Source organism: Engraulis encrasicolus, unplaced genomic scaffold (assembly GCF_034702125.1).
Source record: "Engraulis encrasicolus isolate BLACKSEA-1 unplaced genomic scaffold, IST_EnEncr_1.0 scaffold_437_np1212, whole genome shotgun sequence".
Classification (NCBI taxonomy): domain Eukaryota; kingdom Metazoa; phylum Chordata; class Actinopteri; order Clupeiformes; family Engraulidae; genus Engraulis; species Engraulis encrasicolus.
Window position 1 is genome coordinate 5,506 of NW_026945739.1, and position 15,698 is coordinate 21,203.

Sequence of the window (15,698 nt, forward strand, 5' to 3'; positions counted from 1 at the left end):
TCAATCATTGAATTTGAAGCAATCCCATCGGTTACTGCAGCGTGCCCTGACCCGTGACCCCAGTTTGATGTTCGACCTGGCACATGACATCTGGTCCTCAGTCACAGCCCAGTAGCACAACCAACCTGGCGCCTCTGCGCAATCTGTAAGGAGATGCCCATGAACATTGAAAGGAAATGCTGTGGTGTTCTCAGTTTTGATAAGACTTTGGGCTGGTAGGACCAGGTGAGAGAAACGGTCTCTTCAGGCATGCAGCCTACAGACAGTATGGGGCACTTGAACAGGGCTGACGTTGTAATACACAGTACAATACCCAGGATTAGCCAGGGTTACCCTGCTCCACTAGAGCAATATAAAAGGTTTATACAGAGTACGGTATAAAACACACAAACCGGCAGTGTGCAGAGTTTTATTATTTTTCATTATCTGTAGGAGCATTCATCTGTACATCTCACCTTTTTGGTTTGGAACCACGTTTGTCTTGTTACCATTGTTTTTTTCATACATAGAAAATAAATGCAACCTGTCAAATAATCTTCTGATTGTGGTCTTGTGGAATATATAAATTATGTAACCATGCATTTTCAGTCAGAGAATGAATTAAAAAAAAGCCACACAGTCAAATTGTGTCCACCAATATTTACTGTCATTGAAATGTATGGACAATTTAAACAATGTATTACACATGACACTAGATACATTACTTTATACTATATTTACAGTTGTCATTACCACACAAAAACTCTGGGAAGGTGGGTAAGTGCAGCAACTGTGAAGGGCCTAGTCTGAGGTTGGAGGCGTCTGTGCTGTAAAAAGATAAACAGAATTAGAAATCACATATCTGACAGTAGCTCCAGTGACATTTTAAATGTAAGTAACCTGGGTTGTTGGGGCAGGGACACCAAAAATAACTCCTTTATCTGGCCTCACCTGGTTGTGAGCGCCTGCTGTCAGCCATCTCTCGGCAGAAAGTCTTCTGCGCAGGACGGTGCCCTGAAGGTTGACGTTCACAGTATGCAGCCTTCATGTCCTGGAACTTTTATTGTGCAATTTTCCATATCTGTAACAAGCAATGTGTTAGACTATATTAGGGCTTCATTACATCAAATTACACAGCAGGGTTTTACAGGGTGTTGGCTACAGTCCCAGGACCTAAGTGGACTTGTGTGCCTTGCTCAAGTGCACTTCAGTTGTGGATGGAGGTGTAGGTAGGGAGAGGTAAGGATGGGATTTCAACCTGCTTCTCTCTGATCTTAGGACCACCTCTCACCATCAGGTGATGACTGGCTGCTACCTCAAATTTCATTCATGGCCCTAGTTATGTTCTGTAATCAGCATTGTTTTTACCTTACACAAATAAATGTAAATGCATTCAGCACCATGGGGGGCTGTGAAGACCTTTGAGAATATTTGCAGAACTACATACTGAATTGAGCCATCCGCCTTTCTCTTGGTTGGTGTGTTGAGATGGTGACTGCAGTCCAGGCTTCTTGGATTGGAGGAGAAAAGCTGTGGCTTTTACTGGCATAAGTATGTGGTTGTGGAAGGACCCTGTCTGCTGTTGACCTGAGGGAAAAAAGAGCACAAATTGCATATTAGCACAGAGCCCATGCTTAGACCATAGACAGATAAATCATCTGGCACAATCTGCATGCAACCAACAGAACCTAGAAAGAGAAAGATTAGCAGCAATACACAAAGGGGACAAGTATACAAAAAGCATGCAAAGTGTTCTGATAAGGTGCATGGAGGTAGTCTGTGTTGATTCCAGCAACCTCAAAGACTGAAAAGTGTCCCAGTGTGTTGAATTGAAAACTTGGTGAGTGCGTGCGCACACATAGGAATATCATAATTTAGTGCAGTGTTTCTCAACAGGGGTGCCGGGGCACCCTGGGGTGCCGTAGGGCCCCCTCAGGGGTGCCGCGGAAACGTGGCTGATAAATAAATTATATAACATAAAACATATTTGTCAAAATTGATAAGTTAATGTTAGTCAGTGGAATCTTTGATCTGCCATTTACGCACAATAAAGTAAATATTGGTCACCCCAGCTGCAACTTTGAACGTAGGTCGTGCGACTAGGTTGTGTGTCTCCAAATGTGTTACATTCTAAGCTTGTGTGGTATCGGATGTGATGCTATATTACGGCTAGTTGGTTTGGGGTGCCTTGAAATTTTTCATGAATTGAAAGGGTGCCTCGCCTAAAAAAAGGTTGAGAAACACTGATTTAGTGTATCAATTACAACTACAGGATCTGTTCGCTTTTGTCAGATAGAACCATTGTTTTTCAAAGGCAGATCATTCCAAAAAGGATAGTAGTATCTGCAACTGGACGAAATTACACCCACAAACATGAATAAAATAAACTACCAGTGTGCGGTGATTCATTCTTCATTTACTTGGCAGCCTTGATATGTTGTGATACAGGAGCAAGGAACAGCTATGGAAAACACCACACCTTGGAATGGACAAAGCAGAACATTTCAATATAACCAGGGTAAAACAAATAATGTACCGGCATCTCCATGTGATCATTCAGTGTAGCCATCACAATAAAGATCTGCCGTGTAGCCGTCATGGTCATTAGGTGGTATTTATCAAATGCAAAACTACCGTCTTCTCAAAAACGACATCAGCGAGTTAACAACATTACACCCACAATCATGTAAACATTTGAAAACCCAAGGCAATCTATTTTGCAATGCTGGAGCGGCGAACAGGTTGTGCTTGTGCTTGCTACTATTACCAGAGTCATACAACAGAGACGTACCAAAGCAAAACATGCAAACGATATATTTTTGTAAACCACTAGAAAGACATGGGCTTTGCTGGTCAAAGTAATGTGTGCGTAAACATGGTAGGTTACTTACTACGGGGTGAATCAGTATTTAGCAACTGAACGCGGATGGAGAAGGGGTGCTTCCGTCCTCCTCCCAGCTGGTTTGTCTGGCTCGTTCGCACAACTAGTAGCAAAACACACAAGAGTAACCGTCTGAGTTACACATAGCAATTCTGAAAACGTGTTCATGTGCACAGAATAAATGCCACAGGGGGGAAAAACACAAAAAAACAAAGCGATTGAGGTAGCAGCTATGTTAAGCAAGGTAGCAGCTAGATATGTTGGAGCTTGAGCTAATCCTCTGACCCCTCTCAATGGATACTTGCTTTAAAAAAGACACCACTGTGTCCTAAACCAATTCACAAAATATTATACAGACAAATATATTATCTCACCTCTCGATTAGAAATATGGTCACCAAAGCGTATTTGAAGCCGCTGCCGTAGCCGACATCTGTGTCCAAGAGTGTCAGGTCCCATTTCAAATTTTCAGCCCGTGTTGGAGTCTGGTCTTGCGAGTCCGATGACTATAATCCAAGGGAGTATGTTATCCTGACATGGTTAGTCCAGTGTTCCAAAAGCCAAAGTTCTTCCTGTAGCTCTGCAAAAGCCACCAAAGTTTTCAAGTAGCTCAGCCTGCTGCTAACTCTCGTTACCTTGCTACTAGCCGAGTGATGATGAGCCTTGTCGCGTGTGCATGAATGATGGGGGCGGGGTCGGTCAAGTTCACGAGTCGGTGAACGCGCAGGGAGGAGGGGTGAGTGCTGGCGGTTGATGGACGTGTCAGAAACCAATAGAAGTGATGATGAGTATTACTTCTATTGGTTGCCGTTTTCTTCTGACTACGCCCTCTACACTGGACCAAAAGATTTCGTTTTTTTTTCCAAACACTCTATTTCAATGGGTGCTATGGCGTCATGAGGAGTTTTTCAGATGATATGGTAAAATATGTGCCAGAAAAACATCTCCTATCCCACCTTTAATATGTGTTTTCATTTATATATATAAAAAAAAATCCTTCTATAAGAGCAGTCACACCACAGGACACCATAAAATGACCCTAAGCATTGCGTGACAGAAATATTGCAATATGAAGACATATTAAGAGGTTAATGTTGGTTAATTTATATATATATATATATATATATATATATATATATATATATATATATATATATATATATATATATATATATATATATATTATATTCCAGGTTTCATTAATGTTACAATCACACTGCAGAATATTTGACATATAAACCTTTACATAAATCTTAAAAAATGTTTCTTCTGATTAAAGACTAATATGAAACATAATGTACCACATCTTCTTTATTGACATTTGTTTTTAAGAGGAAAAATAACAGTTTTGTAGGTTTTTAACCAATGTTACAAAAAAACAAGGCGTCACGTCTCCCACCCTATGACAGAAAAAAAGCTAACCAAAGGTTATAGGTCCACGTTTAGAGGGAGCTAAACGCTGCTGGTCACCTGTCAACTAACTAGGGTTCCATGTTGTGAAGCGTCATGCAATGCAAACGCCCCTCTATCCGAGCACAAACATCTGTGTCAAATACTGCCTGCCGACTTCTAAATCGTCCAAAATAGCTGAGCACAACGCGACACTATCATACAAAACATGATAAAGTTCCCTTCACGTTTGACATCCTCATGAGCCGAAGTGTATCACAAGACCATGAACATTACGTGACACTCACAGTGGTGTTGGTGTGCTGTGGAGAAGGAACGAAGTTGCCTCCCACTGTCCAAACGCAAAACAATGCCGAAAATGGAATGCCCCCCTCAGTTGTCTCACAATGCAATCAGCTTAGCCTTGCCGGTTTGGTAACATATCATATACGTTTTGGCACGCATTCACTCCAGGCCAAAATGCCTCTCTGCCTCTGCCTTGTGGACAGCGGACGGACGGACGGACACACAGACACTCTTATAGAGATGCTGGGACGCATCTAAAAAGGTACTGCAACTCATTGAAACTGGGTCGGCTATTGCCAAATTTGATATTTATATCAAAGTTTACTGAGTAATAAACAAATATTTTCTAGTATGGTCCAAGTAGAGTCATTTTTGCAGCTAAAAATGGCTATTTCTCGAAATTCAAAATGGCTGACCATGGAGAAGATCTCCCTTTTCATGTATGAAAAGTGCAATTTTTCCAGTCATAATGAATACTTAGAATTTGATGCTGGTGGTAAGTATTCATGAAAAAGGTAACATTAGTGAATGGGCAGCATGAATTCTGGAAATAAACAACAACAAATCTCACACAGTGTCCCTTTAAAGTTATAAATGGCCAAACAGATACACTTACTTATTTTCGTTTTGGCTTTCTGTGTGTGTGTGTGTGTGTGTGTGTGTGTGTGTGTGTGTGTGTGTGTGTGTGTGTGTGTGTGTGTGTGTGTGTGTGTGTGTGTGTGTGTGTGTGTGTGTGTGTGTGTGTGTGTGTGTGTGTGTGCGTGAGTGCGTGCATGCGTGTTCTTTACTGGTGTTAAATGTCTTATGTTCATACTAGTGAGCGAGATGTTATTGGTATTTACTGTATATGTATGCTTTGGCAACAGCAAGACACTGATGACAATAACACACATTTGAATCTGGATCTGAGAGAGAGAATAAAACAGAGTGCTGATCTTACTGTTCGGGTGAAGAGTCTGGTCCTTTGAAATTAATCCCTGAAGCCTTGGACTGATCGCTTTTCATAGACACACAGGTGGGTGCAGGAGAGGGAGGTCTCCTCTCAGAGACAGACTCCTCCATCCTAGACAATAACAGAAGGATGAGTGTGTGTGTGTGTGTGTGTGTGTGTGTGTGTGTGTGTGTGTGTGTGTGTGTGTGTGTGTGTGTGTGTGTGCGTGCGTGCGTGCGTGCGTGCGTGCGTGCGTGTGCGCGCGCAGGGCTGGATTAAGATGGACTGGGGCCCCTAGGCTACAGGTTGCTGTGGGGCCCCCCGGAGGCCAAATTTTGTGACAAATGTACACAGACAGCCAGTCTCATTATTACATGATAGGAATTAAGAATAACAAGTCAAACAAAGAGGGGACTTAAATAGAAAGAAAACTACACTCATCAAGACAGACACATTTTTCAACTTTGCATTTTGTCACAATTCTGCAATTTATCCCTTTTGGCCAATCAGGGGGCCCCTTGCAGGTGGGCAAGGCAATTCTATTTGTGTAGCGCTTTTCACACATAAATGCAATTCAATATGGTTAACAAAAAAGTAAGATAAAATAAAGTAAAATAAATAATAAAATGAAGTAAAATAAAAATAAAAGCACAAGGCATGCAAGTGAAAATAAATATGAATGTAAAAGCAATAAATAAGGAGAAAAGACAAATAAAAATATCAAAAGAAATTGATCTCTAAGAGAAGGCAAAGGCTTTGTCTTAAAGGGGAACTCCAGTTTTTTTTAACATTAAGGCCATTTTCTGAGTGGTCTGCAATGTTTTAGAGTCCCCCTCACCGTTTATTTCATGTTTGCTGCAGTCTCTGTTATTTGGCTGATTTGGATTTTTATCTCAACCAGCTTTAGAATGGCCGTCTATGGGCGCCTGCAATTCTGTTCTTAAAATCACCTTAAACATTTGTTTTCGAAAGTCTCAGTTTTGGGTTGTCTTGGGAAAAAAGCCAAAAACAGCTGCTTATAATAATTTATTAACCCTTTTTCCTTGAAAGGGAACTTAAAGTGTTGGGTAGGGAAATATAAACTAGAAATTATAACATATATTATTGAAATGAAAAAGTGATAAAAATAGAAATAGATATTAATTTGAATTCATCATTTTATGTCATTTTTAAATTCAATTTAAGAAAATTTAATCCGAAAGATTAAGATTTGGGGGGAAAATCGCTGCTTATCAAAAAAACGTGCAGAAAACCGTGATGTCAATTTTCATCGAGAAAACCGTGATGCACATTTTTTCCAAAAACGCCCAGCCCTAATGGCTTCTGTCATTTTTTAATTGCCATTTTGTGAAAGAAAGTGAAAGTGAAAGTGAAACTATGCTGCTCATTGAAACTGGGTCTGCTATTGCCAAATTTGATAGTTTACTGAGTAATAAACAAATATTTTCTAGTATGGTCCAAGTAGATACATTTTTGCAGCTAAAAATGGCTATTTCTCAAAATTCAAAATGGCTGACCATGGAGAAGATCTCCCTTTTCATGTATGAAAAGTGCAATTTTTCCAGTCATAATGAATACTAAGAATTTGATGGTGGTGGTAAGTATTCATGAAAAAGATAACATTAGTTAATGGGCAGCATGAATTCTGGAAATAAACAACAACAAATCTCACACAGTGTCCCTTTAAAGCAGGGCTTTGAACCATTATTTTTTTCCAAACGTTCCGTTCCGAACAGAAACGGAATTATAACGTTTCCGGTTATAAGTTCCACCAATAAATTGACGTTCCCGAACCGGTTAGAACAAAAAAATACTGTTCCCGGAACGGTTAATTTCGTTCCTGTCAGCTAATTACTCCCATAGGCCTAACTGACGTGAATTAACCAAGAAAGACGGAAGTGCAAATGAGTCAGCCTACATTCCAAACTGTTAATTCAAGCAGATGAAAAGAATATCCTCCAGAATTTTTTCATTCAGGGACGACGTAACAGAGAAGCGGAGAATAAACCTCAATGATGAAAATGCACGCTCCACGCTGACTTGGGTCACAGGAAACGCTATGACGGACATTGTGAGTTTGTGCATATTTGAAGCGGCCATGGATGCCCAATAACGCTGAACATTCTCGGTGCGCTTAACACACGCTTCTCTGCAATGTCTTAAGGGGGATTCAGAGTCGCGCGTTCACGGAGGTTCTGCACAGAGAAGCAGCCACCGCGCCCCCCTGCGCAGCGACAAAACGACCCCTGGCTGCAGTACACGCATGTTTCTCCCAGGCTGAAATGTCCGTGAGCTGAGCTATGCTTGAAGACGGTGATTGGTCAATGCGCTTACGGCAGTCCGGGGGGGAACTCAGCCCTGATAGGTCAGTTGTGTTCTATTCTTCTACCCTACCGCGGAGGTTTGAAGGAAAACGAAAAACACGATGCAGTTGACTTGGCAGGAAATCACTGGAGTTTACTTGACAGGGAGAAGAGAAACTGTTTTTTATTTCAGTAGTACAACTTCCAAAAAATCAATTAGAAATATCCATAAAAGGCCATCATGAAAATGATATGTTTGTAGTGTGGTAGTAGCAAAGAAGCCTCTTTGTTCTTTTGTAGTGTGGCAGCTAGCTCATTAAAACAGGGTTCGCTAATGTCCTGTAGAGTTTGAATGGGTTTGGCTGACAGTTGCTAAGCTAGCTGTTAATTAGATAGGCTATCTATTGTATTTAAAAATGGCTTTTGTTTCATTTAACCACCTCAACTGTAAAACATGAATAAAGAGAGAATCTTGTATGCTATCATCCATGTCTAATTACGCCACAACTTTTTAAATTAATAGCAAGAAGCCTCTTTGTTGATTTGTAGTGTGGCTAGCTAGCTTCTAAAACAGGGTTCGCTTATGTCCTGTAGAGTTTGAATGGGTTTGGCTGACAGTTGCTAAGCTAGCTGTTAATATGGCCATTAGATGTATTGTATTTAAAAACGGCTTTTGTTTGGCATTTTAACCACCTGAACTGTAAAACATGAATAAAGAGAGAATCTTGTATGCTATCATTCATGTCTAATTACGCCACAACTTTTTAAATTAATAGCAAGAAGCCTCTTTGTTAGTGGTAGAATTACGTTTCAGGTGGCTAGTCAACTAGCTTTGAGTTTGTAATGACTGATTTAGCTGGCTAGCTACTACTAGGCCCCAGGTGTGAATGGCCATTCATGCTGTCTCTTTTAAAATGGCGTTTGTCTTGCATTTAATCTCATGTAGTACTTGACCAAAAAGAAACTGATGTTGTACCATCTAATTATGCCCCAACTTTTAGAAGTAGGCTACTAGTGGAATATTACGTTTTACATAGCCAGCTGGTTAGCTTTGTGATTCATTCTAGGGACTGGGCTCAACTGAATGAGTTAGTTCGCCCCCTGTTGTCACAGAGGTGAATTGACGTCATTAAATTCTCAGCGGGGAAAAAACACCACGCCCTTTCCTGCATGCGCACGCAGGGCGACTATGAGGAATACACATCCCGCTGACAGTACGTCCATGCTGTACCCCAAGTCAGCACAGCATGACTATGTATCAGGCTTTACTATGATGCAATGGAAACTCTCCCCTTTTGTATGACAGTGGTTTCTCTTATTTAAGATGTGGAGTGGAGACTTAATAGTCCACAGCTCTCTCTCCATTCAGTCAGAGAATGTCTGATGTCACACAGGACGTGAACCTCAGCCGTCATGGTAGCCTAATGTGCACAGGAAAATAATTACCTTTTTTGTTTTGTTTGAGGAACGGTATTAACCGGTATTAACCGGTTACCATTATTTTTAAATAAGTGTTCCCGTTCCAGAACATAAAAAATAATAACGTTTCCGGTTTTGTTTCTGTTCCCTGTAAAATACAAAAAGTTCCCGGTTTTCGTTTTCGTTTTCGTTCCTTGAACCGGATCAAAGCCCTGCTTTAAAGTTATAAATGGCCAAACAGATACACTTACTTATTTTCGTTTTGGCTTTCTGTGTGTGTGTGTGTGTGTGTGTGTGTGTGTGTGTGTGTGTGTGTGTGTGTGTGTGTGTGTGTGTGTGTGTGTGTGTGTGTGTGTGTGTGTGTGTGTGTGTGTGAGTGCGTGTTCTTTACTGGTGTTAAATGTCTTATGTTCATGCTAGTGAGTGAGATGTTATTGGTATTTACTGTATATGTATGCTTTGGCAACAGCAAGACACTGATGACATTAACACACATTTGAATCTGGATCTGAGAGAGAGAATAAAACAGAGTGCTGATCTTACTGTTCGGGTGAAGAGTCTGGTCCTTTGAAATTAATGCCTGAAGCCTTGGACTGATCGCTCTTCATAGACACACAGGTGGGTGCAGGAGAGGGTGGTCTCCCCTCAGAGACAGACTCCTCCATCCTAGACAATAACAGAAGGATGAGTGTGTGTGTGTGTGTGTGTGTGTGTGTGTGTGTGTGTGTGTGTGTGTGTGTGTGTGTGTGTGTGTGTGTGTGTGTGTGTGTGTGTGTGTGTGTGTGTGTGTGTGCGTGCGTGCGTGCGTGCATGCATGCGTGTGTGTGTGTGCGCGCAGGACTGGATTAAGATGGACTGGGGCCCCTAGGCTACAGGTTGCTGTGGGCCCCCCAGAGGCCAAATTTTGTGACAAATGTACACAGACAGCCACTCATAATTACATGCTAGGAATTAAGAATAACAAGTTTACCAAAGAGGAGTGTTAAATAGAGAGAAAACTGCACTCTTCAAGACAAAAACATGTTCAACTTTGCATTTTGTCACAATTCTACAATGTTTCCCTTTTGGCCAATCAGGGGGCCCCTGGCAGGTAGGCAAGCAATTCTATTTGTGTAGCGCTTTTCATACATAAATGCAATTCAATATGGTTAACAAAAAAGTAAGATAAAATAAAGTAAAATAAAGGAAAAAATGAAGTAAAATAAAAATAAAAGCACAAGGCATGCAAGTGAAAATAAATATGAATGTAAAAGCAATAAATAAGGAGAAAAGACAAATAAAAATATCAAAAGAAATTGATCTCTAAGAGAAGGCAAAGGCTTTGTCTTAAAGGGGAACTCCAGTTTTTTTAACATTAAGGCCATTTTCTGAGTGGTCTGCAATGTTTTAGAGTCCCCCTCACCGTTTATTTCATGTTTGCTGCAGTCTCTGTTATTTGGCTGATTTGGATTTTTATCTCAACCAGCTTTAGAATGGCCGTCTATGGGCGCCTGCAATTCTGTTCTTAAAATCACCTTAAACATTTGTTTTCGAAAGTCTCAGTTTTGGGTTGTCTTGGGGAAAAAGCCAAAAACAGCTGCTTATAATAATTTATTAACCCTTTTTCCTTGAAAGGGAACTTAAAGTGTTGGGTAGGGAAATATAAACTATAAATTATAAAAATATTATTGAAATCAAAAAGTGATAAAATTGAAATGGAGATTCATTTAAATTCGTGATTTTATGTCATTTTTAAATTCAATTTAAGAAAATTTAATCCGAAAGATTAAGATTTGGGGGGAAAATCGCTGCTTATCAAAAAAACGTGCAGAAAACCGTGATGTCAATTTTCATCGAGAAAACCGTGATGCACATTTTTTCCAAAAACGCCCAGCCCTAATGGCTTCTGTCATTTTTTAATTGCCATTTTGTGAAAGAAAGTGAAAGTGAAAGTGAAACTATGCTGCTCATTGAAACTGGGTCTGCTATTGCCAAATTTGATAGTTTACTGAGTAATAAACAAATATTTTCTAGTATGGTCCAAGTAGATACATTTTTGCAGCTAAAAATGGCTATTTCTCAAAATTCAAAATGGCTGACCATGGAGAAGATCTCCCTTTTCATGTATGAAAAGTGCAATTTTTCCAGTCATAATGAATACTAAGAATTTGATGGTGGTGGTAAGTATTCATGAAAAAGATAACATTATTGAATGGGCAGCATGAATTCTGGAAATAAACAACAACAAATCTCACACAGTGTCCCTTTAAAGCAGGGCTTTGAACCATTATTTTTTTCCAAACGTTCCGTTCCGAACAGAAACGGAATTATAACGTTTCCGGTTATAAGTTCCACCAATAAATTGACGTTCCCGAACCGGTTAGAACAAAAAAATACTGTTCCCGGAACGGTTAATTTCGTTCCTGTCAGCTAATTACTCCCATAGGCCTAACTGACGTGAATTAACCAAGAAAGACGGAAGTGCAAATGAGTCAGCCTACATTCCAAACTGTTAATTCAAGCAGATGAAAAGAATATCCTCCAGAATTTTTTCATTCAGGGACGACCTAACAGAGAAGCGGAGAATAAACCTCAATGATGAAAATGCACGCTCCACGCTGACTTGGGTCACAGGAAACGCTATGACGGACATTGTGAGTTTGTGCATATTTGAAGCGGCCATGGATGCCCAATAACGCTGAACATTCTCGGTGCGCTTAACACACGCTTCTCTGCAATGTCTTACTATGATGCAATGGAAACTCTCCCCTTTTGTATGACAGTGGTTTCTCTTATTTAAGATGTGGAGTGGAGACTTAATAGTCCACAGCTCTCTCTCCATTCAGTCAGAGAATGTCTGATGTCACACAGGACGTGAACCTCAGCCGTCATGGTAGCCTAATGTGCACAGGAAAATAATTACCTTTTTTGTTTTGTTTGAGGAACGGTATTAACCGGTATTAACCGGTTACCATTATTTTTAAATAAGTGTTCCCGTTCCAGAACATAAAAAATAATAACGTTTCCGGTTTTGTTTCTGTTCCCTGTAAAATACAAAAAGTTCCCGGTTTTCGTTTTCGTTCCTTGAACCGGATCAAAGCCCTGCTTTAAAGTTATAAATGGCCAAACAGATACACTTACTTATTTTCGTTTTGGCTTTCTCTGTGTGTGTGTGTGTGTGTGTGTGTGTGTGTGTGTGTGTGTGTGTGTGTGTGTGTGTGTGTGTGTGTGTGTGTGTGTGTGTGAGTGCGTGCATGCGTGTTCTTTACTGGTGTTAAATGTCTTATGTTCATGCTAGTGAGTGAGATGTTATTGGTATTTACTGTATATGTATGCTTTGGCAACAGCAAGACACTGATGACATTAACACACATTTGAATCTGGATCTGAGAGAGAGAATAAAACAGAGTGCTGATCTTACTGTTTGGGTGAAGAGTCTGGTCCTTTGAAATTAATGCCTGAAGCCTTGGACTGATCGCTCTTCATAGACACACAGGTGGGTGCAGGAGAGGGAGGTCTCCCCTCAGAGACAGACTCCTCCATCCTAGACAATAACAGAAGGATGAATGTGTGTGTGTGTGTGTGTGTGTGTGTGTGTGTGTGTGTGTGTGTGTGTGTGTGTGTGTGTGTGTGTGTGTGTGTGTGTGTGTGTGTGTGTGTGTGTGTGTGTGTGTGTGTGCGTGCGTGCGTGCATGCATGTGTGTGTGTGCGCGCAGGGCTGGATTAAGATGGACTGGGGCCCCTAGGCTACAGGTTGCTGTGGGCCCCCCGGAGGCCAAATTTTGTGACAAATGTACACAGACAGCCAGTGTCATTATTACGTGCTAGGAATTAAGAATAACAAGTCAAACAAAGAGGGGACTTAAATAGAAAGAAAACTGCACTCATCAAGACAGAAACATTTTTCAACTTTGCATTTTGTCAAAATTCTGCAATTTATCCCTTTTGGCCAATCAGGGGGCCCCTTGCAGGTGGGCAAGGCAATTCTATTTGTGTAGCGCTTTTCACACATAAATGCAATTCAATATGGTTAACAAAAAAGTAAGATAAAATAAAGTAAAATAAATAATACAATGAAGTAAAATGAAAATAAAAGCACAAAGCATGCAAGTGAAAATAAATATGAATGTAAAAGCAATAAATAAGGAGAAAAGACAAATAAAAATATCAAAAGAAATTGATCTCTAAGAGAAGGCAAAGGCTTTGTCTTAAAGGGGAAGTCCGGTTTTTTGAACATTAAGGCCATTTTCTGAGTGGTCTGCAATGTTTTAGAGTCCCCCTCACCGTTTATTTCATGTTTGCTGCAGTCTCTGTTATTTGGCTGATTTGGATTTTTATCTCAACCAGCTTTAGAATGGCCGTCTATGGGCGCCTGCAATTCTGTTCTTAAAATCACCTTAAACATTTGTTTTCGAAAGTCTCAGTTTTGGGTTGTCTTGGGAAAAAAGCCAAAAACAGCTGCTTATAATAATTTATTAACCCTTTTTCCTTGAAAGGGAACTTAAAGTGTTGGGTAGGGAAATATAAACTATAAATTATAAAAATATTATTGAAATCAAAAAGTGATAAAATTGAAATGGAGATTCATTTAAATTCGTGATTTTATGTCATTTTTAAATTCAACTTAAGAAAATTTCATCCGAAAGATTAAGATTTGGGGGGAAAATCGCTGCTTATCAAAAAAACGTGCGGAAAACCGTGATATCAATTTTCATCGAGAAAACCGTGATGCACATATTTTCCAAAAACGCCCAGCCCTAATGGCTTCTGTCATTTTTTAATTGCCATTTTGTGAAAGAAAGTGAAAGTGAAAGTGAAACTATGCTGCTCATTGAAACTGGGTCGGCTATTGCCAAATTTGATATTTATATCAAAGTTTACTGAGTAACACAGCACGAAAAGGGGGATTTGTGACAATGAACTCGTCCCAAATCGTCCACGGAATTGCCTAACTTTCGTCTGATTTTGAGCGCTTGAGAGAATGCGAAATTAACAGTTTTGGTGACACATAACTCGCCCGGAAGCGAATCAGAGCCGCGGAACGGTCTCACAGCAGGGTGTTAATGGCCCAACGATTAACATGAAAGGCAATGACAGCCAGCCCGGAACGCGGACTAGCCTTGCTCTTATTGGACGAAAAAGACACGTGACTCAAAGTAAAAGAGCTGTGCTGTTGGTTAGCAGGGTCGGCAGCTACGACCTTCTATTGGTCACGTTGGATTAATTTATGCATACCGTATACAGTAGGTCCGTATAATTATGCAAAAATTATTATTACTAATATACCTAGGTTGATTTTACTTTGTATATTCACATCATTATATTCACATCATTATAGACTGCACTGTGATGGGGCTTCAGCATGCATGATGTGAATTTATTGATAAAATGAAAATGAATGAAATGAAAATGAATTTTTTAAACGCTTTTAATATCACACCAAACAATGTACACACACTTAGACAGGAACCATGCATTTAATAAAAATACACAATTTAAAACAACACACATACCCTGCAAACAATACACTCTATATGCAGTGATGTATACAGTAGCCTACTCAGGTCACAAATGTACAACTCAGAAACAAACATGCATCTCTCTCCCAAGCACGTTTCCGATTGTCTCCCACGTCCTAACACTGGCCGTCAGAGCATTGAAGAAATCTTAATACTCAACAGCACTCAAATTTTGCCTAGTAGAACAGGTGAGGTCAGGCATAAACGCGTTGTCCTGACCGTCTGTTACCAAGACAATGCGATGCGACACAGAAAAGACGGGCGGCTCTCCACTGCACTTTAACAGTGGAATCTTCCGACGCGAGGCACGAGTTTGGAGTTTGTTACAACAGACATGACCGCTGTAAAATAAAAACTGATCAGGCAATGCTTTGATCATGTCTTGTTAACTTTGTTGGCCACGGAGCATAGTGACTAAAAGTTAGCATCAACTTTGAAAAAGGGTCAAGTCACCATCAGAAGAAAACGGCCGTCTTGTAAAACATGTGTTTGAGTGAAACGGTAGACGGTAGGGACTTTGCGAGGCTATTTATTTAATGCCTACATATAACGTGACCAAAAATGTCTCTAAGCTGCACGTTGCAATATAGCCAAACGTATTCGAGAAAACCTGATGCAGCCAGAGTCCAACAACTTCAATGCACCAGAAGTGAATTCGCCTTCTAGTTGGGTGCGTCACGTGTATTTAATAGAATATATGCGCATGTACATTACAGCTACCTTATTACCTGGAATATTTTCGAGGGCTGATATTACAAAAAGCTAGTAGGTAATTTTACTTTTCTTTTCTCTACCTACCATTCAACCATGAGTGGTTGGCTCTGTCCACCCACCAGTTTGAACTAAATAACTAAGACATTTTGTGTGTATGTGTGTCTGGTGGGGGGGGGGGGGGGGGGGGGGGGGGGGGGGGGGGTAATGAAAGGGGAAAATAAGTTCAAAAATGTAAAAAATCCAATTTGGCAAAAAATAAATCAGAAAAAAACTGAATGA

The 15,698-nt window shown here is 40.3% G+C and overlaps 2 long non-coding RNA genes across 4 annotated transcripts; both read right to left on the bottom strand.

The window, feature by feature from the left end:
- Window positions 1-966: 966 nt before the first annotated feature.
- Window positions 967-3,815, bottom strand: LOC134444030 (uncharacterized). 3 transcript variants are annotated; one of them, XR_010033849.1, is made up of 4 exons: window positions 3,235-3,815; window positions 2,371-2,963; window positions 1,427-1,566; window positions 967-1,060 (listed from the first exon to the last, which is right to left on the bottom strand). It is a non-coding gene; the product is annotated as an uncharacterized LOC134444030 (long non-coding RNA). The 3 variants fall into 3 exon arrangements; XR_010033848.1 differs by lacking the exon at window positions 967-1,060 and having other exon boundaries at window positions 1,077-1,566; window positions 2,371-2,458; window positions 2,871-2,963; XR_010033847.1 differs by lacking the exon at window positions 967-1,060 and having other exon boundaries at window positions 1,077-1,566.
- A 1,692-nt stretch (window positions 3,816-5,507) lies between these two features.
- LOC134444028 (uncharacterized) lies at window positions 5,508-12,726 on the bottom strand. Its single transcript, XR_010033846.1, has 3 exons — window positions 12,608-12,726; window positions 9,751-9,873; window positions 5,508-5,617 (listed from the first exon to the last, which is right to left on the bottom strand). It is a non-coding gene; the product is annotated as an uncharacterized LOC134444028 (long non-coding RNA).
- Window positions 12,727-15,698: the final 2,972 nt, after the last annotated feature.